The 19,321-nt window shown below is 41.3% G+C and overlaps 1 long non-coding RNA gene across 1 annotated transcript; it reads right to left on the reverse strand.

Annotated features, from left to right (window-relative positions):
• Positions 1-6: 6 nt before the first annotated feature.
• Positions 7-14,267, reverse strand: LOC121033926 (uncharacterized). Its single transcript, XR_005792197.1, has 3 exons — positions 14,127-14,267; positions 7,406-7,485; positions 7-521 (listed from the first exon to the last, which is right to left on the reverse strand). It is a non-coding gene; the product is annotated as an uncharacterized LOC121033926 (long non-coding RNA).
• Between the last annotated feature and the right edge of the window lie 5,054 nt (positions 14,268-19,321).

A 19,321-nucleotide genomic window follows, 5' to 3' on the forward strand; every position in this document is an offset into this window, starting at 1 on the left:
GTCTGTGTGTGTGTGTGTGTCTCAAAAATAAAGATTAAAAAAAATTTTTTTTTAATAAATGTTTTCTTTAAATTTCTACTCCTAAAACTACTTTCCCAAGATTTCTCTGGTACTTATCATTCAGCTCAATATTAACTAATGGTGAGATGTACAGGCAGTCATGAAACCCTTTAAGAATGTAGCAACCAGCATGTATTTGATCCTTATCAAAACTATGCAGGCTGTAGGTGAGCCTACTGGCCTAAAGGTGAACATTTTTCTGCTTCTATCCCTCATTTCTCCCCTTAACAATTTTGGTCCTTAAATCTTTAAGGTTGTTGAAGGGTGAAGGGCTCATCTTCTGAACTTCTTCAAGCTGACAGAAAAAGATGGTTGTAGAGATGTCCCTATAGACTGAAATTGGTCACTATCTGTTTCTACAAGTAGATTACAGAAGGCCACTGCTGTAGAGTCCACAGTGAACATCTGGGCAGTAGTAAGCTGTCAGCTGGGTGAAGGAGTCAGGAATTGCTTGCTTGTATCTTGACAATAGGACAGAACAAAGCAAATGAGACAATGCATTAGTATTAATATTATAATGAAAATAAGAGCAATGAGAAGACCATTTGGCATAGACCATAGTCCACTTCCTGACCAGGAATATAACCAGTCATTAAGTGGCAATGTAGAGTCTTCAGAAGGAATAGTTTGACTATTGATATCTGTAAGTAATCCTGTTATATTTTTGTTAAAATCTGGAACATAGACACAACATTCCACTTTAATAATGCCATTCATTCCTCCTTGTGCTGCTCTTAAGACATTTAATACCATTCTATTTTGTAGAATTGCTTTACATATTTGAGTTACTTTAGTGTTTAATAATGTAATGCTATTTTGAGAATCATTTGAGGCCTTAATTGTGTATTTATTAAGGGCCTCTGTGTGCCATCTTCTAAACCTACTGATGGAAGAAAAATAGATGTCAGATGCTCATACCAATGGAACATGGATCTTTTCCATCGTTGCTTTAAATATGGAAGATTAGCTGGACTTATGACAGTCCTAGTGCTATGGCCGTGCATCCAGGCATAACCTATAGTACATCTTCCAGTCCAGCCCGGTGGAAGCCAGGGCCACAAATTTGGGTCACATAACCACTGATATCCATTGTGTTTCATTAGGTGCAAGCTATCTGATGCCTGGTTGCCTTGTCTAATCAGTAGCAAACCAAAATATTGCCTATAAAATAATGGTATGGTCACAGACTTCTTGGGGGGAGACGTTCCATTCGGCAAGTACTATCGGACCATGAATCAGGGGTATGGTTTTTCTGTTCCCATCATAAAAGGACCTTTTGGCTTAGTTGTCCTATCATAGGAGTAAGCTACATATATCTATCCCATATTTGATATAATCCTTCCAGGGTGTATCAATAAGAAGGACTATGTAGTCAAGAAATTTGTTTCCATGAGCCTATTTGTGGGTTGGAATATTCAGTTAAAATTTTGAGAGTTTGAGGATAAGAGAAAGGCCTCCAATGGCTCAGAGAGTCCCATGTAACATTTATCATAGGCCAACAAGAAATATTCTTTTTAGTAATAGAAACATGCCTATATGTGCTGGTATGGGGGTGACTTCTTGGGTGTGGTTAAAGATGGCCACTGTATGCTTTGCAAGAGGCTCTGCTTGTAATTTTACATCAATAGAGGTGGCTCCTGGGACAAATAGGACTAAGGGATAAAACCATTAAGAAGCCTTCTTTGCCTGGTGTCTAGCCTTAATATCTAATTACAAGGAATTGCTGGCAAGTGGGAGATGACTTGTCCCAGGAGATAAGGGCATCCCCAAGTGCATTCTCCAATCCAATTATAAGGAAGGTGGGGGCCATCCATTATCTCCGCAAGTTCGTAGTTAACTCCATGGAGTGGGGTATGCTCTGACTTTTAAGGAGCAATTTTGTTATTCCAGCCACATAGAATTGATCAAGGTGATAGCTGAGTTACTCATTTGTTGGGGAGTCCATCCCATTGTCCAGCTGTTTAAATAGTCATATGCCCATGATGTCCCTTTTATTATCTCCATAGAGTAATAAGCAGAAAGATTATATATGAGTTATTATGGCCATAGGTCTGAAATTCTCCTCAAGTAGTCCAGCTTAGGCAAACAACAAACATTTAAAGAGAATTAATCAAACCTAGAATCTAACATCCATAAGGATGCATTATTGAAAGATAATATTTCTAAATTCACCCTTATTTCTAGAGAGGGCAAAATCAAGACTAATTCATTTGTAAAACAAGTCCAGTTATAACAAGGTTGGCCTGATTATTTACACAAGCTGAGCAACAATAGTGATTGATCACACAGATTCTTTAAAATCTGCTTTGCTAGGACTTTATATAAGGAATCCTTTTTTGTTATTATTTATTTATTTTGAGAGAGAGAGCTCATGGGTGGGGTAGCGGCAAAGAGATTGGGGGAGAGAGAGAATCCCAAGCAGGCTCCACACTGTCAGCAGGGAGCCTGATGGGGGGCTCAATCCCATGAACTGTGAGATCATGACCTGACTCAAAAGCAAGAGTCAAACTTTTAACTGACTAAACCACCCAGGTGCCCCTATAAGGAATCTTTAGATTAAACTTTTAATAGCCTCTTGAAGCCAGAGCCAAGCTAAATATTTGCCATCAGACTTTCCTGCAATACCTATAGATTTGGGTGTATCCCTCTTCTCAAGGTCCTCAAAATATCCTGAGGTTTCTTGCACAGGCAGGAAGTAACATTCTCTACTCACCTGTTAAGGTTGCTGGGAACTCTGTATGCAAGGTATCAGGCTAACATTCTCAAGGAGCTTTATTGGCTCCATAAACTCAGCATTAATTCCTTAGAGCTGTCTGGTCATACCTCAGTCTCTGCATGTCTTTCTCAAATATGACATTCCAGTCAAAGCCTTGGTAATCTAACCAATGTTTCCAGTGGTGTACTATTACAAGAAGAATAGATGCTTATTCAATGTACAAAAATAATTATAATTGCCATGGAAGAAAGAATACTCAGTTTCTGAATTCTAGAAGGTTCAGGTAGGGAAAAAAAATTAAATGCTTCCATTTGTCCATAATGGAATATTTTATCATCTTTCTCAGTTCATTCAGTCCTATGTTATTAATTTTTGCTCAGTTTGAATGCAACTTTCCCATTACTTCTGGAAATTCTTACCCAGTTCAGTTTTATGATTTTACAGGTATCAAAAACCTGTATTTGTCAAAAGTCCTTTTTATGAATCTCCTTGAAGACAAAACAGATTTTGCAAGTGCATCAGAACAATAACCATAAATGACCAAAAAACAAACACACAAACAACTCAGAAATGGACACAGTTAAAGATCTGATATGAGAGCTCATTTGAAAAGGAAATCCGGTTATTTCTGTAGTGCACATTTCAATAATTCAAGTAATGACCTTATACCAGCAGATATTAAAACTTCAGGAATTTCATATATTTTCTAGAATAGTTGGAGCAACAACCTAAGACTAATTATTATTGGTTTGACAGTGCTTTCCAAGTAACTTAACATACCAAATAAACAAGCCTATTTAGTAAAAAAGACTTCATTTACAATTCAAATCTGAGGGGATTTTGTTAAAAACCTCAGAAAGTTTTAAAGCGAATGCCTCAATTGGATTATAGATCATTAAAAATTCAATATTTACATTTAACCAAGGTGGCAATAAGGGATTCTACAAAAGATTATACAATTGTTAGTAAAACTTAACTCCTTTAACATTGAGAAGTTTTAACTTTCTTAAGTAATCAAAGACCTAAAAAGGCAAAACATAGAAGTTTGGTTTTCTGGGCAGATGAAGTAAAGAGAAGAAAAAACTTTGTTTACATATTCTTATCAAGAGCAGTCCAACAATCTAAGAAAACTGTCATTTTATTTTTTTTATTTAAAAAAAAATGTGTTTAATGTTTACTTTTGGGACAGAGACAGAGTGTGAGCAGGGGAGGATCAGAGAGAGGGAGACACAGAATCTGAAACAGGCTCCAGGCTCTGAGCTGTCAGCACAGAGCCCGATATGGGGCTTGAACTCACAAACTGCAAGGTCATGACCTGAACTGAAGCTGGATGCTTAACCAACTGAGCCACCCAGGAGCTCTGAAAACTGTCATTTTAACAGAGAGAGAAAAGCAGAATTTCAATCCTACACCAGTATACTTTTAAAATCCATTCATTTCAACCTTAGTACTGACCACATATAAAATTCTTTTCCAAAGATTTCTCTTACAAACTTTCTACAACTTCCTTTTTCATTCAGATTTTGTCCTAAGTATTTCCTATGTCCTATGTATTTCCACTCCTTTTGTCTTTCTTATTAAAAACACATCTTTTCTTGCACAGAGTTGCTTCTCTTACTTCCATCAGTCTTCATGACATTTAGCAGAATTTTAACTCTTAGAAATTTTAGTGTCCAGTGAAAATTAAGTAGTAACCAATTGCAAACTGCTATACCAGAATTCTTTAGATATGAAATTTGTAAATATATTTCATAATTTCTTAAAACATGTTCTTCCATACTATGATCTCTCAATAAAGCATAAAGCATGTTTACCAACAGACCCAAGTATCCTCAGTTTCTCTGCAATAAGAAGCTAAAAGCAGACAAACCTACAATCAGTAACCAATACTTTAGTATTCTGTCTTATTTGGAAAAGACTTAGATATCCAATGTGTTTAACCCAATTTGTCATCTAACTTAGACAAACTTTAAAGTTCCAAGTTCCCAAATATTTTGACAGCTATTTTATTTTTTTTTTCTTTAACATTTATTTATTTTTGAGACAGAGAGAGACAGAGCATGAACGGGGGAGGGTCAGAGAGAGGGAGACACAGAATCTGAAATGGGCTCCAGGCTCTGAGCTGTCAGCACAGAGCCCGACGCGGGGCTCAAACTCACGGACCGCGAGATCATGACCTGAGCCAAAGTCGGCCGCTCAACCGACTGAGCCACCCAGGCGCCCCTGACAGCTATTTTAACGATTACCCATGAGAACTTCGAGACACACAAATTTAGCTATGGTAGTAAGCCATCTTTTCCTGACAGATTGCAACAGACATAACATGAGCTTATTTGCACTTTAGTAAGCCTTGGTAGGATAAAAGTTTTACATTTAATGCTGGTAACTCTAAAGACATGTCTATCTTAATTAAACTAACAAATTTAAATTAGGTTACTATGTTGCACCTGGGGCCAGCTAAAAGTTAATCAATTTGTTCCTCACTATGAATTTTCACCTGGGGCACCAGTAGGGAAATGAAGTGGGCAGTTTAAGTGCAGGGAGGGGTGCTCTTTGTTCCTTGATAGCGAGGGTAGGGGAGCAGGAGCCATTGGCACGGGAGGCCTGGGGATGGTATAGGAGCAGGTTATGCAAGCCCCGTGCATGATGGTGCAGAAATGAGGGGAGGGGGAGGGGCTGCAGAAGAAGTGAGGTTAGGCCAGGAAGGCTGGAGGTGGGGAGGTGGATAATAAAAGCCCCGGGGGGGGGGGGGCAGGGGGGCTGCCAAGAAAGAGGACTCATGGTCCTAAAGCTTGTCAGCTTGGACAGATGAACAGACACACATTTTCTTTCCACACACAAAAAGTGAAAATAAGCAATCCATGCCAGGCTGGAGAAGACAGGGAACCTCCAGGAAACGAACAGAGTTTCAGCATCTGCTTGGGAATATTCCTTAAAGTCCCTGTCCCGAGGTAGACTAACCAGACATTCGACTCCAATTATTATAGCCATTAGCCTGGAAAATAGAGGAGGCAGGAAACCCCATGTATATCAAGAGTCAGGCAACATTCATCCAGTCCTCTCAAGATATATTCCAGATTTGACACACGAAAGAAGCAAACAAAGAGGAGATGAGTGATTCGGCAAAAACAGAGGGAGGCAGGTACAGGATCTTAGCAGCAACCTGGGCAGGGGGTGGGACACAGAGAGAACAGGACAGAACACAGAGAAGGTGGCAGATTAACAGAAGTAGAAGGGCCTGAGGCAGCTGAGCTGATGGTGGCTTCAGGGCGGGAGGGTCATATCCATATCCCTAAGGATAAGGGGGTATCCTTAGGCCCCCTAGAGGACTATGGACAGATCAAGGTTTTGGTACAGGGCCATAAAGGCCTGACCATATGGGATTTCAGACCGTTTTCCCTGACACCTACAAAAAAAGGTCCCATTGGTAAATAGTATTGAAATTTAAGGACCCATTAATGGGCCATTTTTCATCATCCTCCAGAGAATATTGAGGCCAGGCATTATTACAAAAGAAGATGGGAACTTCTTCTTTAAATCCTGTTGTCCAACTTGACTCCAATGTGTTAGGAGACGGCCCAAAGGGGAATTGAAATTGAGGAAGTTGATCCCATAGTCAATTCCTACAAAACTAGGAGAGTACGTCAACTAAGTAGGAGTCCATTACCAAAATCCCCCTCAGCTTCTGACTGGATCCCATTAGGAATATTGCCAAAGGTCCTGGGGTTCCAAGTGGTGGGAGGCATCCCTCTTTCTCAACTACTCTGATAACTTTGTACTACATGAGAAGGGATGTCGACCTCCCTTCACTTCCCCTTTGCATTCTAGACTACCATGGGTGCCAGTGAATGGACTGAAACTACGTAGAGACTGGGGCTGCCTCTTTCCATTTTGGGGCAGTTGATATATTTGATGACCAATAATAATACCCTTTGTAAGCCTCTAGATCTAGTACTAATGGATGGGGTAAAGGTCCTGGACTTTGCCAAGAAGGGGCAGCTATTTTACATCATATTAAGTTATCCTGTATCTAAGCTAGAAGTACTTTCAATCTAGAGAGCAGGATCAAGAACGCCAAACAACCCATGGGTAAGGACAAATGAGAGACATGGAAAAAAACAAAAGTATGGAACTTCTATCTAATCCAGGCTTTATCCATGATCCATGAGCTTTATCCATGATCCAGTCCCAAGGGAGCAGTCCCCTATTGGGTGAGTGTCCCAACTGGGTAATAGTTCTGGCCAATCCTTTTTGGGAAGCATGCAGTCAGACCTATCTCGGATTTTATGCTCATCGAGTTATTTAGGAGGAAACCTTACACAGAAGTCTTGAGATAGGTGGACATCCTAATGACACATGTGGCTGTCCTGTGCCTGACAAGAATACATGCATTAAAAGAACAGAAAAAAAAAACAAGGAGAATCTGCTTTCTGAGCTTAGCGCTGTTAAGGGCTGAGGTAATAGGAAGCAAGAGTCCATTCCTCCCCACAGTGTGGCCACAGGCAAGAGGTTCTCTCTTGAGCACTCAAACAAGACATGTTCCAAAGGGTCAAACTATTCAGGACATCTCTGATAAAGAAAAAAAAAAAAAAACTGGAAGGAAACAAAGACGGGGTAAAGAAGACTTACCAAGTTGCACTGATGCTCTTGGAGTCACCCCGTTGTCCCCATACGGGCCACCCAAAATACTGTGGGATTGTGGAGCACAACTGCCAAGAAAGAATTCTTAAGACATTGTATGGTGCACCTTAGTAAGCTTATTGACGTAGCACAGGGACAGGACCTGTGGCTACAGGTCAGCCAACTGGGCTAAAGGTGAACGTTTTTCTGCTTCTATCTCTCATCACTAACACTGTGGTGGAAGATGTTGGTAATGGTGGAGGCTATGTATGGTAGGTGTGGTGCAGGAAATATACAAGAAGTCTCTGTACCTCCCCCTCAATTCTGCTGTGAACCTAAACTACGGATAACAGTCTTGATCAAATTTTTTTTTTAATTTTTAGTGTCATTATCTCTAGAATTAGTTACTGTGACTAAATAGTGCTTTGAGCTACTCAATTTTCCACCTGTGTCTTTCCCTCTACCTCCTTACCTGAAAAGAATTCTACAGCAAGAGAGCAGAAGGAGCTCCTATTAGACCTAACTGGCTTCTGTTTTCCAGAGTCTCAGCCCATTGAGGAAAATAACGTATAAGGGAAGAGGCTGAATGTTTGGGAGAAGCAGAAAGAAGTCTGACAGCCACTTTAAACTACAAACTAAAAGGGCTACATCCATTTCTGCAGGGAGACTGGCTTAGAGGCCCATGGGTTCCCAACTCTGCCAAAGATTTCTGTAACTCGGCACGGCCGGGAAGTGGCAGAGAGCTTTAGGAGCCAAACAATGGCAGCCTCAGCAGTGACAGTCAACTTGCCATACCTGGATTTGTGAGCTGTGCCCCGTGCACTCTACACAAGATAATGTTGGCCTGGAAAGGTTGGATAGAAGGAAACATTCAGATGCAGAAGTACGTACTTAAAATCCATAAGCTGAAAAATCTGAGGTGATAAAGTGCTCACCTACCAAAAAAAAGGGAGGGAGGGAGAAAGTTGAGCTTCTTTGGGTCTCTGCCTATATACTTACATCAATCTCCTTTTGACAGAATACAGGAAAAGGATCAAAGATGATAAATTTGTGCCATTATTAACAGGTTATCTGAAGAGGAAGCGATGAAACATGAACTTTATGTCAATCTTTGGTGCTCAAGTTAAGGTTCCCTGCTCAGACATTCTCGGTCTCAAGCACCAAAAGAGAAGGCCGCAGTCACAGAGAAGTGCCTTACAGGCGAGCTCAAACGCTTTCTGATTTGGGATCTTAATAGCTACAGAATTTAAACAGCCCCCTGTTGTCTCCCATTGCATTGCCCTCATCAGTGTTATAATAAAGACAACCTGTGATTTCCCAACGTCGGGAGGCACCTGCGGTTCGTCTCTAGGTCTTCAAGGAAAGCGCAGCAGCAGCTGGTACCGTGATTACAGCGGCAGCGCATTGAGGACAAGAGTGAGGAGGGTTTCCTAACAGTCCAGAGAAGTTCACGTTAGCTGCAAAACCTCATTTTCAGAGAAAAAAAATCTACCAACCATGTGGGCATCGTTTTATGATGGCCTTAATGCTGAGTTTGAGCCCAAAGTTAATACTACTACCTAAAAAGATATTACCTATGCAATTTTAAACACTCAGACAGACATAGAATTTATTTTCACACAGCCCTTTCCAGCTGTATCTCTAATTAATCCTAATTAGTCTCCCTTTCATTTACTTTTTATCATTAAGAATCATTTTATTTCAGCAGTGCCCAGGTGGCGCAATCAGTTAAGTGTCTGACTCCTGTTTTCTGCTCAGGTCATGATCTCAAGGTTCGTGAGATCAAGAGCCTGCTTGGGATTCTCTCTCTCCCTCTCTCTTTGACCCTTCCCCTCTCATGTTTTTTCTCTCTCAAAATAAATAAACGTAAAAAATAAAAGAAGAATTTTATTTCAAATGCCACCTTTTGGGGGCCATCAGCTTTCAAAAAATTGAGATATAATTGATATAGAACATTATATTAGTTTCAGGTGTACAATGTAATGATTTAATATTTGCACATATTGCAAAATGATCACTGCAATAAGTTAACATCCATCACCACGCAGTTACGATTTTTTTCTTACGATGTGAATTTTTTTTTATTTTTTTATTTTATTTTATTTTTTTTTAATGTTTATTTATTTTTGAGACAGAGAGAGACAGAGCATGAACAGGGGAGGGTCAGAGAGAGAGGGAGACACAGAATCCAAAGCAGGCTCCAGGCTCTGAGCTGTAAGCACAGAGCCCGATGCGGGGCTCGAACTCACAGACCGCGAGATCATGACCTGAGCTGAAGTCGGACACCTAACCAACTGAGCCACCCAGGCGCCCCACGATGTGAATTTTTAAGATCTACTCTCTTAGCAACTTTTAAATACACAATAGAGTATTATTAACTATAGTCACCATGCTGTATGTTACATCCCCAGGACTTATTTTTTTATAAACTGGAAGTTTGTACCTTTTGACTCTCTTCACCCATTTTGCACCACCCCCCCCATCCCCCCGCCAACCTTCTACTTCTGGCAACAACCCACCTATTCTCTGTATCTATGAGTTTGGCATTTTCAAGGGGATTGTTTGTGTTTTGGGGAGGGAGGGGAGTTAAATTCCACATGTAAGTGAGATCTTTCAGTATTTGTCTTTCTCCACTGACTTATTTCACTTAGCATGATGCCCTCAAGATCCATGCATTTTGTCTCAAATGGCAAGATTTCCTTCTTTTTTATAGCTGAATAATACTCCATTATATATTTATATATCTCATAACATCTTTAGCCATTATCCACCAACGGATACTTAGTTTGCAACCATACCTTGGCTATTGTAAAAAATGCTGCAATGAACATGGGGTACAGATACCTTTTTGAAATGGTGTTTGTTTTCTTCACATAGATACCCAGAAGTGGACCATATGCCACTAACTTTTCTTAAATGCTCAATTTTAACCTTAAAGGGTGTCTGTAACCTTACATAAATTTGGAAATCTCTTAATTTAGGCACCTTTCTAGGACATTCTGTTTGTAATTGTTATGCCATCATCACGTTTATTTTCATTATCCAAACTTCTTTAATTTTAAGAATGTTTTCCTGTAACTCATTCATAGAATTTTAATTTTGATTTTGCTTCAGTCTTGTATGATTCTCTAATTTCACCAAACTAATTTTTATTATTTGCCTAATAAATGTACAGCATGCAAGATGCTAAGAACACAGGTCCTATTTGCCTAAACAAGCTAATACACAGATATAGTAGAGTTAAATGTAGTATCAGATAAACTGTAATGTACAGCGATCATCCAAGGGGCCCAGACCTGACGCTGCAGGATGCCCCAGGTTGCTGGTGACTGGTGACCAGGTAGTTGGAGCTGCACGTATGTGATCCAGAGAGAGGTTTCTACAGTAGACACAAATCAGAGTGGCTGGCCGCGACTATTCAAGGAGATAGTTAGATCTCCTTGAATCATGGCTGTACTACACAACCTTTCCAGGTTATGGTCTCTGTCACTGGTACTCAGAATGGCAAGATAAGTCTGGGATTGGCTGACGCCTTCCCACCGCAGCTGGCATCACAGCTGAAAAATCAAGAAACTTTCATCTTTTAAGTTTTAGAGGCAGGGAATAGCACACCCCTGTTGTTTAAATCCTCCTCTGAGACACTGCCCTGTTTTCTTTTAAAGGAGAAGGACTAGGACTCTGAACCAGGCACTGGACGAAGTCATTTAGTATCTCACTTCATCTTCACAACCACCCTATAAAATAGTTACTATTTTTTTTCTTCTTTACTTCTTTTTTCTTCTTCTTCTTCTTTTCTTCTTTTTCTTCTTTTCTTCCACCCTATAAAATAGTTGCTTATTTTTTTGAAAGAGAGACAGAGCACAAGCAGGGGAGGGACACAGAGAGAGGAAGACACAGAATCCAAAGCAGGCACCAGGTTCTGAGCTGCCAGCACAGAGCCTGACATGGGGCTGGAACTCACGAACCGTGAGATAATGACCTGAGCCAAAGTCAGGTGCTCAACTGACTGAGCCACCCAGACGCACCCTCATCTCAAGATTCTTTTTTTTTTTTAATTTTTTTCTTTAACGTTTATTTTTTGAGACAGAGACAGAGCATGAATGGGGGGAGGGGCAGAGAGAGAGGGAGACACAGAATCAGAAGCAGGCTCCAGGCTCCGAGCTGTTAGCACAGAGCCCAACTCAGGGCTTGAACTCGTGAACCACAAGATCATGACCTGAGCCGAAGTCGGACACCTAACCGACTGAGCCACCCAGGCGCCCCTCAAGATTCTTAATTATATCTGCAAAGACCTTTTTTCCGAATTAGGTCACATTTCTCAGGTTCTGGGTGCTAAGATGTGGGCACATGTTAACCCACCATACCTTCCTACTAAGATCCCTGAACATTGTACTTGTCACATATACAGTGTTGAGGGCTTCACAGACTCACAGAAAACTAGGTAATGAATCCCAGGGATCATCTCTTATTTTCAGCAGAATAAAGTGAGGCCCAAAAGAGAGGTGCCTTGTTCAAGGTGACACAGCAAGTTCACAGCAGATTCAAGGCCACAGTAAACTTTCTGAAGCCCCATCCAAAGGCCATTTCACATCATCAGAGGATGATTAATATACATCATTGTGTAATTAAAAACGTTTTCATCTGTCAAAGAATCATGATTAAAAACAATGATCAGGGGGCACCTGGGTGGCTCAGTCAGTTAAGCATCGATTTCGGCTCAGGTCATGATCTCACATTTGGTGGTTCGAGCCCCGTGTCAGGCTCTGTGCTGACAGCTCAGAGCCTGGAGCCTGCTTTGGATTCTGTATCTCCCTCTCTCGTTCTCTCTCTCTGCCCCTCCCCCATTTGTGCACACACTCTCTCTCTCTCTCTCAAAAATAACTAAACTTTAAAAATAAAATAAAAATAAAAACAAGCGAAAAAGAACAATGATCAGGGGGTGCCTGGGTGGCTTTGTCAGTTAAGCAACTGACTCTTGATTTTGGCTCAGGTCAGAATCTCAGTTTATAAGTTTCAGCCCCACGTCGGGCTCTGTGCTGACAGCACTGAGCCTACTTGGGATTCTGTCTCCCTCTGTCTCTGCACCTCCCCCACATGCTCTCTATCTCTCTCTCAAAATAAATAAAAATAAACCTAGAAAAATTGTTAAAAACAATGATCAGTACGTCTCTGTGGCAAATTTCTCTCAGATCTCAGGCCTGGGAAAAAGTTTTTTTTTCCACAGCTAGACTATGGTTCACATAGCTATGAAAGTTAAATAATTATATCTATTTGTGGCTGGCTGCTAAGGTATTAGGTCCGAATCTGACCAATTTCCTCTTCCCCAACCAAAAAATTACTTTCCCTGAAATGGCTTTTGTATTAGAAATTTCTTTTTTTTATTTTTTTTATTTTTTTTATTATTAAAAAAAAATTTTTTTTTCAACGTTTATTTTTGGGACAGAGAGAGACAGAGCATGAACGGGGGAGGGGCAGAGAGAGAGGGAGACACAGAATCAGAAACAGGGTCCAGGCTCTGAGCCATCAGCCCAGAGCCCGACGCGGGGCTCGAACTCACGGACCGCGAGATCGTGACCTGGCTGAAGTCGGACGCTTAACCGACTGCCCCACCCAGGCGCCCCTGTATTAGAAATTTCAGTTACAGCTTCAGGGGTGCCTGGGTGGACCCATTAAGTGTCCAACTCTCAGTTTTGGTTCAGGTCATGATCTTACAGTTTGTGGGACCAAGTCCCGTCCTGCTCTGTGCTGACAGCACAGAACCCGCTTGGGACTCTCTCTCTCCCTTTCTCTGCTCCTCCCCTACTTGTGCGCACTCTCTCTCTCTCTCTCTCTCGCTCTCGCTCTCGCTCTCGCTCTCGCTCTCACTCTCAAAATAAATAAGTAAACATAAAAAAGAAATTTCAGTTATAGCTTCAAGATACAAGACATTAAATACCAAACTGAACCAGGAGGCAGACCACCCTGGAGAACTTAGGGAATACAGGGGTTTTGAGAACTGGTGAGGAGTATTAACCTCTCACCTCCGGAGAAGGTGTGCAGGGCTGGGAGATGATATGTGAGGATTCCCTTTATAAAGGTCTGTGGGGCTACTTTGATACATGCCTCTCTCACCTAGTGTCTGCCCCTCAGCACCAAGCTGGTGAGAAGGGCTAACTATGCCCTGCCCTGCAGGGAGGGAGTGGACTGGCATTTACTAAGTCCCACAGAAATCTGAGCAGTGACCGCCAGCATGAGAAGAACTGGGCTGCCGTCTCAGAGGTGGTGGGCGATACGGAGCACAAGTGTCCCCGAGGATCAGAGGAGCCAGTACGGGGTTGCCTAAGGTCCTGCCCACTGTGCCAACCGGACGGGCAGAGGAATCTCAGCAGGGAAAGGCTGGAAGTGTCCTGGCACTCCTAGAGGCTGCAGAAAGAGTAAACGAGGAGCTAGAGGGGAATACATCCACCAGCCCAGCAAAGTCCCTGTGAGAAGCCCCCACGGATAGCTTTCATCAAGAGCTGATGAAAGAGCTCCAAAGTCTCCAAAGAGCTGCAAAAGAGTCTCCATGAGAAGAGTCCGCTTCAAACATCTCCCAGGCCCAGAGAATTCACAGGTTTCCCATAGCATCAGTCAGGTGAGAACTTTCCCTCCCTTCCACCCTAGCCCCGACACAGGAAAGATTAGAGATAGTACATAGCTGGGGGTGGAGGTGGGTGAGAGGAGGTAATTTATAAAGAAGCCAGCCCTGTACCTTCCCAGGAGTCACCGGGCCTCACGGAGCAGGATCGGAGGAGGAGGGAGTAGCTTGCAGTTTCAACGGAAGTTAGAAACTTGGACAAATGGGACTAATTGTTGAAATGAGACTGTGTTTTGTAATTTAAAGGAACCCCAGGACTTTTGGTACCAAACCGTGTGTGTGTAGCCAACCAGAACATTCAGGCCTATTGGCATTTTCCTCCAGGACCATGGGAAGAACTTTCCCCACTGAGTGCATTTTAAAGGAACATTCCCCAAAGAACAAAATTTTTTAAGTTTGCTATGTCGTTGATACGTTCCTGTTCAAATTATCAGTCACGCTGCATTGAAAACAAAAGTCACAATCTCTACCACCTTCCATGAACAATTGGAGATCTATTACTCTTAAACAAAAAGATGTTTGTTCCAGGGGCACAATGTTGGCAGTGATGTCTGCCAGCTTGTGATGGCTTCAGTAGGCTGCCCTGTTCACCACACATGGCCTTGCCTCCCTGGTTTCACTGGACCTCACTTCCAATCACCATCTACTCACTTTCTGCATAGAGAACAGCTTAAACGTTTTTTTTTTTTTTTTTAAGTTTATTTATTTTTGAGAGAGACAGAGACAGCGTGAGCAGGAGAGGGGCAGAGAGAGGATCCCAAGCAGGCTCCACGCTGCCAGCTCAGAACCCGACGTGGGGCTTGATCTCACAAAATCATGAGATCGTGACCTGAGCTGAAACCAAGAGTAGGACGCTTAACCAACTGAGCCACCCAGGCACTCCAGCCATTTCTTATTTTATAAGCTTCTGACTTCCCTACTCACAGAATAAGTCACTTTTCCTACAATGAGTGATAAAACGTTTCTTCTCTAAAAGTAATCCTGGCATCAACTGAAGGGACACTGTGGTTTTCATCCTGTACCCACGTGATGGCAACCAAAAGTGAGTCATGCATTTATAAAAAATAACCCACTTTGTGCCTTTATAAAGATAATTTTTCCTTTTCAGTAAAAATTACATAGCTGTCAAAACCATGAAACTCACATATATGGAGAGACCGTGCTTGACTACAGTTCAGTGCTTTTGGTTCCTAGCAGTTTTTAGTGTGTTATATAAACTTCCTATTCACTCACAACTTCTGAATCCCTGTTCTTAAAACCTACTCAATCCAGCTGCAGGACTGACTAAAGTAAGTACCGCCATATTACGACCAGGTTACCAAAAACGAGTAGCTAACATTTCCCACAGAACAAGGATCTGGATCTTATAAAACTGGGAAGCTTCCTATTATTTAAAACTATTCACCTGAAGAATGATCCATTAGTAAGTCAGAGATGATTGACAGGATTATTTTTATAACTCAAATGATCTTAGATTATGAAGAATGACATATCATTTGCAGCTGGCAAGGTAGTTACCACAGGGGGAGAAATTCTTGCCAAAGCTCCTTCTAGCTCTGGTTGTAACATCCCAGAATATTTCAGATTTCCTCGATGATTACCGTAACATTGCAAAATATTTTCTCAGCAGATCTTTTTTACTTCCATTTTTTAAATATGCATGGAACATTTGTAACCATAAAGTAGGTTGTATGACTTAACTTTTTAACAATCCATACCAGATGCATTCAGATCAGTGCCAGGCCTCTAAGTTACCTCGGGAGACTCGAGTGATTACACTAACATTGCTCAAAGCATCTATGGAACTCTTCTTTGGAAACTTTTTTTTTACACATAATTTTTTTTTTTTTTTTGGTGTTTATTTATCTTTGAGAGAGAAAGAGTGTGAGCAGGGAAGGGGCAGAGAGAGAGGGAGACACAGAATCTGAGCTGTCAGCACAGAGCCTGATGCGGAGCTCACACTCACGAACTGTGAGATCAAGACCTGAGCCAAAGTTGGACGCTCAACCGACTGAGACACTGAGACACCTCTGGAAACTGTTTTTAAAGTTAGTCTATGACTCTTAAAAACTGAGAATAAACTGAGGGTTGATGGGGGTGGGAGGGAGGGGAAAGTGGGTGATGGGCATTGAGGAGGGCACCTCTGAGCACTGGGTGTTGTATGGAAACCAATTTGACAATAAATTTCATATTAAAAAAAAAGAAGTTAGAAAAAACAAGCCATAATAAATCTAAAAAGTAGACACAAAGGACACACACACAAAAAAAAAGGTCTATGAACTAGACCAAAAAACAAACAAACAAACAAACAAAAAACAAAAACATTAAATAGGTGCATCTTTCCACTGGTCTATTTTATATTTGTTATTTTATTTTATTTTATTTTATTTTATTTTATTTTATTTTATTTAGTTTATTTATTTTGAGAGAGAGAGAGAGAGAGAGAGCACGAGCAGGGAGGGGCAGAGAGAGAGGGAGAGAAAATCCCAACCAGGCTCTGTGCTGTCAGCACAGAGCCCAATGTGGGGCTCAATCTCACAAATGGTGAGATCTTCATGACCTGAGCTGAAACCAAGAGTCTGATGCTTAACCAACTTAACTGATCCACCCAGGCATCCCTTATATTTGTTTTTAAAAAGAATTCAGCAGGGGAAAACTAGCCCTACCAGACATTACAGCATATTAAAAAGTCTTTATATTAAAAGAATGAATTATGATGCAAAAATAGACAAATAGACCAGTGGGATAATCTACAACAGGGGTCAGAAAACTATGGCTGTTTTCGCATAGACAATGTTATGGCATTGTCTATGGCTGGTTTTGCCCTAAAACAGCAGAGACTTAAGGGCCTACAAGCCTAAATACCTACTATGTAGCACTTGAAGAAAAAGTTTGATGACACCTAGACTAGAAGGTCCTGAAATAGTTTCAGATGCATATGAAATTTAGTATATAATAAAGTTGGCATCTTAAATTACTGAGGCAAAGATGGATTTTTAAATAAATGCTGCTCTGACAATTAATTAGCCAATTGGAAAGAGATAAAATTATATCCATACCTCTCATCATACATAGGAATACATTCCAAATGGATTAAGAGTCTAAATAAAATAAAAATTAAACCATGCATGTATTACACAAAAATGTGGGTGAATATCTCTTCATACTCCAAGCAGGGAAAAGCTTTCCTTTTTTTAAAAGAATATTTCTTTTTTTTTTTTAAGTTTATTTATTTATTTTGAGAGACAGCACACAAGGGAGGGAGAGAGAGGCTCCCAAGCAGGCTCTGCACTGTTAGCACAGAGCCCAAAGTGGGGCTCTATCTCATGAACAGTGAGATCTTCATGACCTGAGCTGAAATCAAGAGTTGGGCACTCAACTGACTGAGCCACCCAGGCACCCCAGGGAAGGGCTTTCTAATGATTCGAAATCTAGAGGCAATTAAAGAAAATATTGATAAATTTCACTACATAAAAATAAAAAACTTGGCATGGCAAACCCACCATAAACAAAGACAAAAGACAACTGCAAAACTGGGAGAAATATTTGCAACATATTTCATAGACAAAGGGCCAATAGCCTCACAGATAAAGAACTAAAATTTGAGGGACAAATGACCGTATATCTGATAGAAAATTGGGGAAAAGATGCGAACAGACAATTCACATAAAAGATATAAAAATGGCACTTACACATAAAAAAGATATTCAAAGTCAATCATACTTAAAGAAATGCAAATTCTGTATAACACTTCTCATGTATATATCTGTAAAATATCATGGGAAATTAAAAGTTATGACAGCACATTCTGTGATAAGGCTCTAGTGAGTCTCATACACTGCTGATGAGAATGCAGATCCTTTTGGAGCATAATATGGCAATATCTAACAAAACTAGATATGCACTTACCTTTTGCTCCAACAATCCTAGGAATTTACTTCAGGAGACACCTCCAACAATATAAAAACACATATGTACAAGGCTGTATGTTGTGGCAATTAGCAGTTGTTTGTATTTGCAAAAGACTAGAAACAACCTAAATGCCTATTCACAGAGAGTGGTTGAATAAATTACAGAACGTCCATCTAGTGGAGTAGTAACCGGCTGTAAAAAAAGAATGAGGAAGATCTTTATGAACTGATATATGGTGATTTCCAGGATATAACATCAAATGAAAAAAGCAAAGCTCAGAAAAATATCTACAGTACACTACTTTTCATGTAAAAAAAGAAGAGGATCTAAGAATATTCATGTGTCGTCGCATTTGTGCAAAAAGAAACACAGGAAATGTAATCCAGAAACTAGTCATTGGCTGGTTGTGTACAGGGCATAGGTAGGAAAGGAGGGAAAAGAGTGAGGGATGGAAAATGCAGGTAAAGCGCCGTTTCTCTGAATTATGCCTTTGTGTGTAATTGTGTCTGGAGAAGCAGTTGCCTCCCACCCTGCTGACTCCCCTGGAGTTTTCATCCTGCCGCTGACACCCCTGCTGCTAAGCTTTCTGCACCAACTCCTGGCCTGCCGGACCCAAGGGTATTACTCATTTCTCATCTCGCTTTGCTTTCCCGTCTGCCACAACACCCATATGTGACTCTAAATCAATTAGGAATTATTTTGGTTGCAAGGAACAGAAAAGCAGCTCCCAAGTAAGGATTAACAAGTGTTAGACAAGTAAGGTTTTCATCTACTCGTATAACAAGAAACCTGGAGGTAAGTGGTGGCCTGTGTTCATTCAGCGGCTCAGCTTTGCGACATGGGGACCAGCGCTCTGCAGTTCTCTTAGCCTCTCCCTCGGGGGGCAGGAAGATGGTCCAGCTTCAGACACCTGGCTCAGTCAGTTGAGTGTCCCTCTCTTGATTTTGGCTCAGGTCGCGATCCCAGGGTTGTGGGATGGAGCCCCTTGTTGGGCTGTGGAGCTTACTTAAGATTCTCTCTCTCTTGGGGTGCCTGGGTGGCTCATTAGGTTAAGCATCCAACTTCGGCTCAGTGATCTTGCGGTTCGGTTTGTGCGTTCAAGCCCACGTTGGGCTCTGTGCTGACAGCTCAGAGCCTGTGTCTCCCTCTCTCTCTGCCTCTGCCTCTGCCCTGCTCATGCTCTCTCTCTCTCTCTCTCTCTCTCTCTCTCTCAAAAATAAACATAAAAAAAAGATTCTCTCTCTTTCCCCCTCTCTCCTCTGTCCTTTCTGCCCCTCCCCTGCTCACACTCTCTCTCTCTCCCTCTCAAAATAAATAAATAAACTTAAAAAAAAGAAAAAAGAAAAAAAGGGAGGAAGGGGCAGTGCCAGTCATGGCTGTCTCTTTTACCAGGGAAG

This window comes from Herpailurus yagouaroundi, unplaced genomic scaffold (genome assembly GCF_014898765.1).
Source record: "Herpailurus yagouaroundi ecotype Mexico unplaced genomic scaffold, PumYag 159, whole genome shotgun sequence".
Classification (NCBI taxonomy): Eukaryota; Metazoa; Chordata; class Mammalia; order Carnivora; family Felidae; genus Herpailurus; species Herpailurus yagouaroundi.